A 12,260-nucleotide genomic window follows, 5' to 3' on the forward strand; every position below is an offset into this window, starting at 1 on the left:
TGTGGTGGTTTGGGAAGACCTCACCTTGAAATGACATTAAATAAAATATAGAAGAGGTACTGGTATGAGCTATAAGGAGAAGATCCAGACAGAGGGAACACATGAAAAGAGAATGAGAGAATGTCTGTCTTCTATTAGAGAAACAGTAAACAAAGCAAAACTGCGTGACTAAAGAATAGATGCGGTCCAAAAGCTAAAGGGGAGAATGTCGTTGTAAAGATTCTAGTTTTTGTTTTAAGTGAGGTAGGGAGACATTGTAGGGTTTTGAGCAGAGGAGTGACATTATTTAAGTTTTGAAGGGATCACTCTAGCAGTTGGATTAAGAATAGACTGTAAGTGGATTGATTAATTAAAAGGTTATTGCAATAATCCAGGTGAATGGCATTGGGGATGGAGGGAAGTGGTTAGATTCTGGATATATTTTGAAGCCTGCTCTGGAGAAGAAGGAGGAGAGGAACAGAAGTAATTGGTCAGCAAAGACTAATTAAAGCCTGGCACTGGGAAAAGGGATTTAGGGGCAGGGAAAGTAACATACCTGTAAAGACACTTTTTACAAATGATCTCATTTAATTTTCACAACAGCTCCATGAGCTATTTATTAGTATTATTCCCACTTTAGAGATGAAGAAACTGAGGCTCAGAGAGGTGCCATGGCTATTTAAATGAACCACTAATGAGGAGTATAGTTAGGTTCCCATCCTAAGCCATCCTAGCTTCAAAGTTTATGTATTTAAATTGGAACCAGTCTAAATGTACAACCTCAGGGCTTAGGACTGGGGCTTGGATTCTATTTTCTTTCTCTGCTCAGGCTCCCAGGCCTGGCATTTAATACTATTCATATCATGGACCCAATTATCCTTGTATTATTCTCTTTCACCTATTCTATACTGAGGCAAACTGGTTTACCTGACGTTTGAAAAACTGTATCAGGATGGAAGCACATGGAGGACCTTTAAAAGTTAACTAACCAATATTATCATTTTACCTATGAGAAAACCGAGGGCCTGAGAGGGGAAGGTATTCTTTAAGGAAGTGAATGACAGAACTGAGGTTCAAACTCAGGTCTGTTGCCTCCTAGATCAATACTCTTTCTACTAAAAAGTGTCTTTGCTTATGCAATTCCTTCTGTACAGACTGTTTTTCTTTATTAAAAAATGTTCAAATTCTCCCTATTCTTCAAGGCTCAGCTCAAATGCCCCCTCCTCCCTAAAGCTTTATGTGATGGTATTCCTCTCCAAAGGCACTCTTCCAATGAAAATGAAATCTTGCCATTTGCAATGACATGGACAGAACTAGAGAGTATTATGCTAAGTGAAATAAGTCAGTCAAAGAAAGACAAATGCCATATGATTTCACTCATATGTGGATTAAAAATGAAACAAATGAGCAAAGGAGGAAGAAGAGAGAGGCAAACCAATAAACAAACTCTTAACCATAGAGAACAAACTGATGGTTACCAGAGGGAAGGTGGGTGGGGGGATGGGTTAAATAGGTGATGGGGATTAGGGAGTGCACTTGCTGTGAGGAGCACCAGGTGATGTACGGAAGTATTGAATCACTATATTGTACACCTGAAACTAATATTATACCATATATTAACTAACTGGAATTTAAATAATAAAAACTTATTTAAAAAAAATTTTTTTTATTATTATGTTCAATTAGCCAACATATAGTAAAGAAAGCACTCTTCCTGAATTCCATTATCAACTTCCCTCCTTCATTAACTAATACTACTCTTGTCCACCTTAGAATTGTTTGGGGTTCTATCTGAATCTTTTGGAATTTGAGCACCTTGAAGGGGTATGAGGAAGCATGTTTGAGCCCAGCAGAGTGCAGTGTCATGCAGATGGTAGGATCTCGGGAAATATTTGTGTGCTGAATCAATAAATGACCTTGGAACTATAGACTGGAAATCATCATTTTGACCCAGCTCCAAGGATGTCTAGAAGAGAAGCCAGTAAAGTGCTTGGCAGAACTTGGCTTCAGAATACTTCATTTTATGATTTGTTTGTTTCCAGGAGGGTGGGAGTGGGTTGGGGAAGTGGGGAGTCAAAGGGGAGGCAGAAAGGTGGGGAGGTTCAGCCTAGTTTATTTGACTGGAGATTTTGATTTTTTTTTAAGATTTTATTTATTTATTTGAGAGAGAGAGAGAGAGATAGCGAGAGAGAGCATGAGTGGGGTGTGGGGAGAGGGAGAAGCAGGCTCCCTGCTGAGCAAGGAGCCCTAGGCAGGGCTAGATCCCAGGAACCCCGGATCATGACCTGAGTGGAAGGCAGACTCTTAACCGACTGAGCCACCCAGGTGCCACTGATTTTTTTCTTCACCTGAAGATTCACCAGAGAGGCCGTCTCACTGAAGAAACCAGAGTGGCCAGCAGCGGGAGTCAAACCCCATAGCCTGAAGATCAGGACTCAGGCCATGCAGGGTTACTTAGTACTTCTAGGGAGTGATCTCTCAATTTTCCTGAGACTTAGAGAGGCATTGGTCAAATAGGGCCTCTGTTAGACATTCCCCTTCCACTGCCTAGTTCTGGGCTGACCCCCACAGACCAGGTTAATTATAAGGCTTGCGGGAGAGAATGAATGTGAAATTGCTTTGTGAACAGTGCAGTACACCTGTGATGGACTATGGGGATCTGGGTAAGCCTTTTCTTTAGTAGGCTTAATGCTTGGGAGGTTCTCATAGGAAAAATAGCACTGAAAATAGAAATCACTTTATACAGATGTTGGGAGAATTCAGTGCTCCAGTCATGTGCTCAAAGAAAAGCCATTATTATTAGAGTGACTAGGACTTCCACAGGGCATGGACCTACTGTGCCTACTCTAGCCCACATCCATGCATGGAAGGCACTGAGATTGGGGAGAAGACCCAGAACAGTTTAAACACCTATGCCTATTGCCTCTCCAATCAAACTTTGCTCTCTGGGCTTTAAAGATAGCTCCCCTCCACTCACCCAACCCCATCTCCCTCCCTTAGTTCTTTGGAGCCTTAGTGACAGCAGTGCTCAAGTCTTGGGCAGGGAAGGGGCCTTGTGTTCTTTCCATCCATATTTATCATTATGATGGGCTTACTCTGGAGAATGAGCACCACTAGGCTCCAGGCCTGTCCCAAAGCATTGCAGTGGGGGCAGGACCAACGTGTGTCTTAGTGAAAGATTAAGGTTCTTTCATGGGAACATGAGTTTAGGGTTAGGGTTAGGCCAGGGCTCTGTACCTACCAGGCCCTCAGGGCCAGCTGCCTAGTTCTGGATTAGGAGAACAAGAGGAATTAGGAAGCTCCAGGGCTCTGAGATGGAAGCCGGAAGACTGTGACAGGGAGACTTCTTGGGCATCCAAGGGCATCCTTGACTCTGGGAGAGAGAAGGTGTATGTAGGGAGGCAAGTAGGGGCCAGTGCCTAATACTAAGATTCCAAACTTAGGAAGTGTGGGTCAGGGAGGACTTTTATAGAAGAGAGGGCAAAGGAAGGCAGAGAGGCCAACCAAGAATAAGGAGACTGCAAACCCAGTACCCTAGAATTTAAGAGAATTCAGACTGAGTCTGAGAAGATAGAGGAGGCTAATTCTCTGAAAGAAAAAAGAGAAATAAAAGTCCTGGCTATCTGCTTTGGGAAAGAGAACCAGAAACCCAGTTCACAGATCATATACTCCAAGCCAGAACCAGTGCTTGTTCCTTTCTGAGGTGAATTCTCATTAGGCTCACTACAATCAAAAGGGGTAGATAGTATCAGTCCTGTTTTATGATGGTGAGGAGATGGAGGTAAGAATGGAGGCTCAGTTAGGTTTAGAAACTGGCCCAAGGTTAAATATCCAGTAAGAACCAGTCAGTAAATCATTATCTAGTCTGACCACAATGTTCATGCTGGGCTTGGAGATCTGGACTTGGAGATCTGGACTTGGAGAATAATGGCGCAGTTGTTATGCCCGTATTTACTGAACACAGGATAAAAGGGAAAATTGGTATAACATAATGGGAGAAATTTAGATTAGCTCTGAAAAAATAACTTGCCCACTATGAGGGCCAGGAAGCACTGAGGTGGGTGAACAAGTTGATGAAATATAGAATGGCCTTTTTAAAAAGTCTAAGTGGAACTCTATGAGGGATTGTTTCAGAACAGTTTGGCTTTGAAGTCAAAACAGAGTCACATTAGTGACTGACATTTGATTTTATAATGAGCATTTTCACTCTAAAAGATTTGCTTTTACTTTGGTCTTGCTTTTAGCCCAGTTTCTTTGTTCTCTCGCACTCAAAATTCCTCTTACGTCATTTCATCTTACTGTTTTTGCTTGTTTCCTCATTGGAAACAGTTTCTTCACTGCACTCTCATTCTCTCCTAAACACCCAAACTTCATTACCCATTATTTACCAATTATAACCAAATATATATATATATATCTCCAATTATGTATATATATCATTGATAAAATTTGTTTTAGAGCAGTTTTAGGTTCACAGCAAAATTGAAAGTACAGACAGTTCTTAAATATCTCTGTCTCCCCACATACCCACAACCTTCACCACTATTGATAACCACTACTTCAGTGGTACATTTGTTATAATCAATAAACCTATTTTGATCCATCATTATCACTGAAGTCCATAGTTTACATTAGGGTTCACTCTTAATGGTGTACATTTTATGGGTTTTTACAAATGTATAATGACATGTATCCACCATTGTAGTATCACAGAATACTTCCACTGCCCTAAATATTTTCTGTGTTCTGCCCATTTATCCCTCTCTGCCCCTAATCCCTGACAACTACTGCTATGTTTATTGTTTCCATAATTTTGCATTTTCCAGAATGTCATATAGTTGGAATCATACAGTATGTAGCCTTTATGGATTTCCTTTGCTTTCAGTTTAATATGCATTTAATGTTCCTCAATGTCTTTTCATGGCTTGGTAGCTCATTTTGTTTTAGCACTGAATAATATTTCATTGTCTAGATGTACCATGGCTTATTTATCCATTCACCTACTGGAGGACATCTTGGTTGCTTCCAATTTTTGGCAATTATGAATAAAGCTGCTATAAACACCTGCATGAAGGTTTTGTGTGGATAGAAGCTTTCGATTCATTTGGGTAAATACCTAGGAATGTGACTGCTGGATCCTATGATAACAGTATACTTAATTTCAAAAGAAACTGTCAAACTGTCTTTCCAGTGGCTGTACAATTTTGTATTCCCACCAGCAGCAAATGAGAATTCCTGTTGTGGGAGGGGTTTAGATGGCAGAGGAATAGGGTGACCCTTAAGTTTGTCTGGTCCCTCGAATATACCTAGATAGTTTTCAGATCATTCTGAACACCTGATAAATCAATCAGAGATCTGAGAAAAGAAATGCTGCAAGTCTACAAGTAGAAAAGCGACCACCATTTGGAATGCAGAAGGCTCAGAGACTTGAATATAACTGAGGATACAGTGGAGGTGAGGGAGCCTGCTTAAGGAGGCTACTGCAAAGTATTATAAGCAGCGGAGTGCAAAATTGGAACTTTTAGAAGTCTGCTACAGTGGGGGACGTCCCTGGCTTAAAGGTGCTCAGGTGGTGAAGCGGGAGTAGAATCCCAGGTGTGGCAGCGTGGTCTCAGGATCCCCATGGTTACAAGAAGAAGGGGTGATGCCTGAATGCAGCAGAGTTCCCAGGTAAAGGAGTGGGAAAGCTGGCCGAGAACAGCCAGTCTAGGTGCTGGCTTTCTGCTCTATGTTGCCATAAATTGTGAACCACTACAGGGTCGAGCAACTGCTTTCCGGGCAGAAGCATGGCAAGACTCCCTCTTCCCGAGAGGAACAGCACTGGTCCGCTGCAGGACAGGTGTAATGCTATTGCATACTTAATAAACTACAGTATAGTATAAACATAATTTTATGTACTGGGACACCAAAAAGCGTTTGACTCACTTTATTGTGATATTTGCCTTATTGCAGTGGTATGGAACTGAACCTCCTTTATCTCTAAGGTATGCCTGTATTCCCTTTTCTCCTTTATCAAACATCAGGTGATTAGATTTATGTGAGTCTACTTCTGGGCTCTCTATTCTGTTCCATTGAGCTATTTTTCTATTCTTTCACTAAGATCACACTGTCCTGATTTTTGTAGCTTTATAATAAGTTTTGAAGTCCAGTAGTGCCAGTCCTCTAATTTTGTTCATCTCTTCAATATTGTGTTGGCTATTCAGGGTGTAAACTCCATTTTAACTTTAGAATCAGTTAGTCAATATCCACAAAATAACTTGCCGGAATTTTGACTGGGATTGCATTCAATCTGTAGATCAAGCTAAGTGACTTCTTGACAATATTGAGTCTTCCTATATATGAAGATGGACTACATCTCCATTTATTTGGTTCTTTGATATCTTTCATCAGAGTTCCGTAGTTGTTCTCATAGAGATATTGTATTATGTTAGATTTATACCTCAGTATCTAAATTTTTTGGATGATAATGTAAATGGTAATGCATTTTTAAATTTCAAATTTCACTTGTTTACTGCTGACATATACAACAGTAATTTACTTTTGTATATTAATCTTGTACCCTGCAACCTTGCTACAATTGCTTATTAGTTCCAGGAGTTTTTATAATTTTTTTTTTTACTACTGACATATACAACAGTGATTTACTTTTGTATATTAATCTTGTACACTGCAATCTTGCTACAATTGTTTATTAGTTCCAGTTTTTGAAATTGTAAAATTATAAAATTATAATTCTTTCAGATTTTCTACATAGAAATTATTTCATCTGCAAAAAATTCTTTTATTTCATTGTTCCAAACTTTTATACCTTTTATTTCCTTTTCATGTCTTACTGCATTATCTAAGGCTTATAGTACTATGTTGAAAACCAGTGGTGAACAGGAATATCCATACCTTGTTCTTGATTTTAGCGGGGAAGCTTCTAGTTTCTCACCATTCAGTATGATGTCAGTTGTAGGTTTTTTAGTTTTTTTTTTTTTGATCGATTTGAAGGTGTTCCACTCTATTCCTAGTTTGCTGAGAGTTTTTATCATGAATTGGTGCTAGATTTTGTCAAATTACTTTTCTGCATCTTTTGATATAATCATATGATTTTCCTCCTTTAGCCATAATCATATGATTTTCTTCCTTTAGCCTATTGATGTAATGAATTACAATAATTGATTTTCTAATATTGAACCAGACTTGCATACCTGGAATAAATCCCACTCAGTCATGGTTTATAATTCTTTCTATACATAGTTATATTCCATTTTCTAATATTTAATTGAAGATCTTTGCATCTATGTTCATGAGAGATATTGGTCTGTAGTTGTTTGTAATGTCTTTGGTGTTGGTTTTAGGGTAATGTTGGCTTCACAGATGAATTAGGAAGTATTCCTTCTGTTTTTATCTTCTGAAAGAGATGGAAGAGAGTTGATACAATTTCTTCCTTAAGTGTTTGGTAGAATTCATCAGTAAACATCTCAGCTTCTGTTAGAAGATTATTAATTATTGATTTAATTTGTTTAATAGAAATAGGCCTATTTAGATTGTATATTTCTTCCTGTGTAAGTTTTGGCAGATTGTATCTTTCAAGGAATTGGTCCATTTATTCTTTTCAAATTTGTGGGCATTGAGTTGTTCTTAATATTTCTTTTTTATCCTTTAATGTCCATGGGATCTATAGTTATGTCCTTTCTTTTGTTCTTGATATTAGGAATTTGTGTTCTCTCTCTTTATTCTTTAGTTAGCCTAGCTGGAGGCTTTTCTTTCTTTTTTTTTTTTCTTTCTTTCTTTCTTTCAAAATTTTATTTATTTATTTAGTTATTTGAGAGAGAGAGTGAGAGAGAGCACAAGTTGGGGGGGTGCAAAGGGAGAAACAGACTCCCTGCTGAGCAGGGAGCCCATCAAGGGGCTCAATCTCACAACCCTGAGATCATGACCTGAGCAGAAATCAAGTCAGGAGCTTAACCGACTGAACCACCAGGTGCCCCTCCACTTATTTCTTTATCCATTTATCCATCAATGGACAATTGAGTTGTATCCATGTCTTGGATATTGTAAATAATGCTGTCACGAGCATGGAGATGCAGCTATCTTTTCAATATTGTGATTTCATTTCCTTTGTATATAAACCCAAATGTGGAATTGCTGGATCATATGGTAGTTTTATTTTTAATTTTTTGAGGACCCACCATGCTGTTTTACATAATGACTGTACCAGTTTGCATTCCCACCAGCAGTGCACAAGGTTTCCCTCTTCTCCACATCCTTGCCAACACTTATCTCTTGTCTTTTTGATAATAGCCATCCTGACAGGTGTGAAGTATTATCTCATTGTGGGTTAGATTTGCATTTCCCTGATGATTAATGATGTTGAGCACGTTTTCATGTACCTGTTGGCCATTTGTATATCTTCTTTGGAAAAATGTCTCTTTAGTTCCTCTGCCCATTGTTAAATCACATTTTTTTTCCTATTGAGTTGTATGAGTTTTTATATATTTTTTATAAGCCCCATTACCCTATATATGGCTTACAGTATTTTCTTCCATTCTGTAGGTTGCATTTTTTATCTTGTTGATTGTTTCTTTTGCTGTGCAGAGCTTTTTAGTTTGATGTAGTCCCACTTGATTTTTGCTTTGGTCACCTGTGTTTTGTTGTCATATCCAGTAAATCATTGCCTAACTTAATGTCAAGAGATTTTTTTCTTACCATACTACTGAGTATTTACCCCCAAATACAAAAACACTAATTCAAAGGGATACATGCATCCCTGTGTTTATTGCAGCATTATTTACAATAGCCAAACTATGGAAGCAGCCAAGTGTCCACTGATAGATGAATGGATAAAGAAGATGTGATTATATATAATTCAGCTATAAAAAAGAATGAAATCTTGCCATTTGCAATGACATGGATGGAGCTAGAGAGTATAATGCTAAATGAAATAAGTCAATCAGAGAAAGACAAATACCATATGATCTCACTCATATGTGAAATTTAAAAAACACAAAACAAATGAGTGAAGAAAAAAAAAGGAGAGAAACAAACCAAGAAACAGACTAAACTATTGAAAACAAACAGGTGGTTACCAGAGGGGAGCTGGATGGGGGCATGGGTGAAATAAGGGATGGGGGGATGAAAGAGTGCACTTATCATGATGCAAAAAAATGAAAAAAAATTTTTTCCTTGACTTTTTTCCTAGGAGTTTTATGGTTTCAGGTCTTACATTAAAATCTTTAATCCATTTTGAGTTAATTTTTGTGAGTGGTGTAAGTTGGGGCCAATTTCATTCTTTTGCCTGTGAATATCCAGTTTTCCCAGAACCATTTATTGGAGAGACTATCCTTTCTCCATGAGTGTTAGTGACTCTTTCGTCAAATACGTTGATTGTATATGCATAAGTTTGTTTCTGGTGTCTCAATTCTGTTCCATTGGTCTCTGTAGCTATTTTTATGCTCATAGTATATAATTTTGATTACTGTCTCCTTATAATATAATTTGAATTCAGGAGGTGTGATGCCTCCAGCTTTGTGCTTTGGCCATTTGAGGTCTTTTGTGGTTCCATACAAATTTTACTTTTTTTTTTTTTTTTTTACTTCTGTGAAAGATTCCATTGGAATTTGGATAGGGATTGTTAGGTATGTATAGATGGTGTTGGATAGTACAGACATTATAACAATATTAATTTTTGTTCTATGAACACAGATTATTTTTCCACTTATTTGTGTCTTCAGTTTCTTTCATCAATATGTTATAGGTTTCATTGTACAGATTTTTCATTGTATTGGATAAATTTATCCTAAATATTCTACTGTTTTTGATGCTATTATAAATGGGATTTTTTTTCTTTATTTCTTTTCCAGATAATTTGCTTTTAGCATATAGAAGCACACCTGTGTTTTATATGTCAATTTTGTATCCTGCAACTTTCCTGAATTCAGTTATTAGTTCTAACAGTCTTTTTTGTGGTTTCTTTATGATTTTTCTATTAATTATACACACACATCATATGGAAACAGAAAATTTTACTTCCTTCTATGTGATTTGGATGGCTTTTAAAAAATTTGTTGTTTTTTATTTTAATTCCAGTATAGTTTACATACAGTGTTATATTAGTTTCAGGTGTAAAATATAATGATTAAACAATTCTATACATTGCTCAGTGCTCATCATGATAAGTGTACTCTTTAGTCTCCACCTACTTCACCCATCCCCCCATCCCCTCTGACAACCATCAGTTTGTTCTCTATAGTTAGGAGTCTGTTTCTTTTCTTTTTTTTAAAAGATTTTTTATTTATTTATTTGACAGAGAGAGACACAGCAAGAGAGGGAACGCAAGCAGGGGATGCGGGGGAGGGAGAAGCAGGCTTCCCGCGGAGCAGGGAGCCCAATGCGGGGCTCCATCCCAGGACCCTGGGATCATGACCCCAGCAGAAGGCAGACGCTCAACGACTGAGCCACCCAGGCGCCCAAGAGTCTGTTTCTTGGTTTGTCTCTTTTTTTCCCCTTTGCTTGTCTGTTTTGTTTCTTAAATTGATTTGGATGCATTTTAATTCTTTTTATTGCTTTATTATTCTGACTCCGACTTCTAGTACTCTCCTGAATAGGAGTAGTAAGAATGGGCACCCTTGTCTGGATCTTAATCTTAGAGGAAATACTTTCAAACTTTCACCTTTGAGGATGATTTTAACTTTGGGCTTGCCAAATATGGCCTTTCTTATGTTGAGGTAGGTTCCTTCTATATCCAATTTGTTGACAGCTTTTATCATGAAGGATGTATTTTATCAAATGCTTTTTCTGTATCTATTGAGATGATTATATAGTTGTTAATTCTTCACTCTTTTTATGTGGTGTTATCACACATTGATTTTCATATGCTGTACCATCCTTGCATAAATTCCACACGTGTATGATCTTTTAACATACTGTTGAATTTGATTTGCTAGTATTATCTTGAGAATTTTGCATCTATATTCATCAGGGATGATATCAGGATGGTATTTTCTTTTAGTGTTCTTAACTGGCTTTGGTATCAAAGTGATGCTGGCCTTATAAAATGAGTTAGAAAATATTCCCTCCTCTTCAATTTTTTGGAGAAGTTTAAGAAGGATTGGTGTTAATTCTTTAAATATTTGGTAGAATTCAGCAGTGAAACCATCTGGTTCTGGGCTTTTCTTCGTTTTGAGGACTTTGTGTACTGATATTATCTCCTCATTCATTATTGGTCTGTTTGGGTATTCTATTTCTTATTGATTTAGTCTTGGTTGCTGTATGTTTCTAGGAATTTATCCATTTCTTCTAGGTCGTCCAATCTTTTGGGGTACAATTATATATTCTGTGATTTCAGTTGTAATGTCTTCTCTTTATAATTTTGTTTCTTTGAGTCCTCTCCCTTTTTTTCTTGATTAGTCCAGCTAATGGATTTCCAATTTTGTTTTTAAAGAACTGACTTTAATTTTATTAATATTTTTAGTTTATTATTTATTTTAATTATTTCTGCTCCGATTTTTATTATTTTCTTCCTTCTACCAACTTCAGCTTAATTTATTCTTTTAAAAAAATTCCTTGATATATAAAGATAGGTTGTTTTTGTGTGTGTGATTTTTCTTCTTTCTTATTGTAGGAATTTATCATTAGAAACTTCCCTATTAGGACAGCTTTTGATGCATCCCATAAGTTTTGGTATGTTGTGATCCCATTTTTGTTTGTTTCAAGATATTTTTTATTTCCCTTTTGATTTGTTCTGTAAACCATTGGTTGATCAGTAGTGTGCTGTTTAGTTTCTACATATTTGTGAATATTCCAATTTTCCTTCTGTTATAGATTTTTAGTTTTATACCATTGTGATGGGAAAAGATATGGGCATAATTTTATCTTTTTGAATTGTTTGAGACTTGTTTTGTCATCTAACACATCCTAGAGAACGTTCTGTGTGTGTTTGGGAAAGATGTGTATTCTGCTGCAGGTGGATAGAATGATCTGTATATTTATCATTTCAATAGATGCAGAAAGAGTATTTGATAAAATCTGACACCTTTTCATAATAAAAAATCAATAAATAGAGATAGAAGGAAGCTATATCAACATAAGAGTGATATATGAAAAACCCAAAGTGAACATCATACTCGATGGTGGAAGACTGGAGACATTTCCTCTAAGATCAGGAACAAGGCATGTATGCTGACTTTTACCACTTGTATTCAATATAGTGCTAGAATTTCTAGCCTGAGCAATTAGGCAAGACAAAGAAATAAAAGGCATCCAAACTGGAAAGGAAGAAGTAAAATTATCTCTTT

This window comes from Neomonachus schauinslandi, chromosome X (assembly GCF_002201575.2).
Source record: "Neomonachus schauinslandi chromosome X, ASM220157v2, whole genome shotgun sequence".
Classification (NCBI taxonomy): domain Eukaryota; kingdom Metazoa; phylum Chordata; class Mammalia; order Carnivora; family Phocidae; genus Neomonachus; species Neomonachus schauinslandi.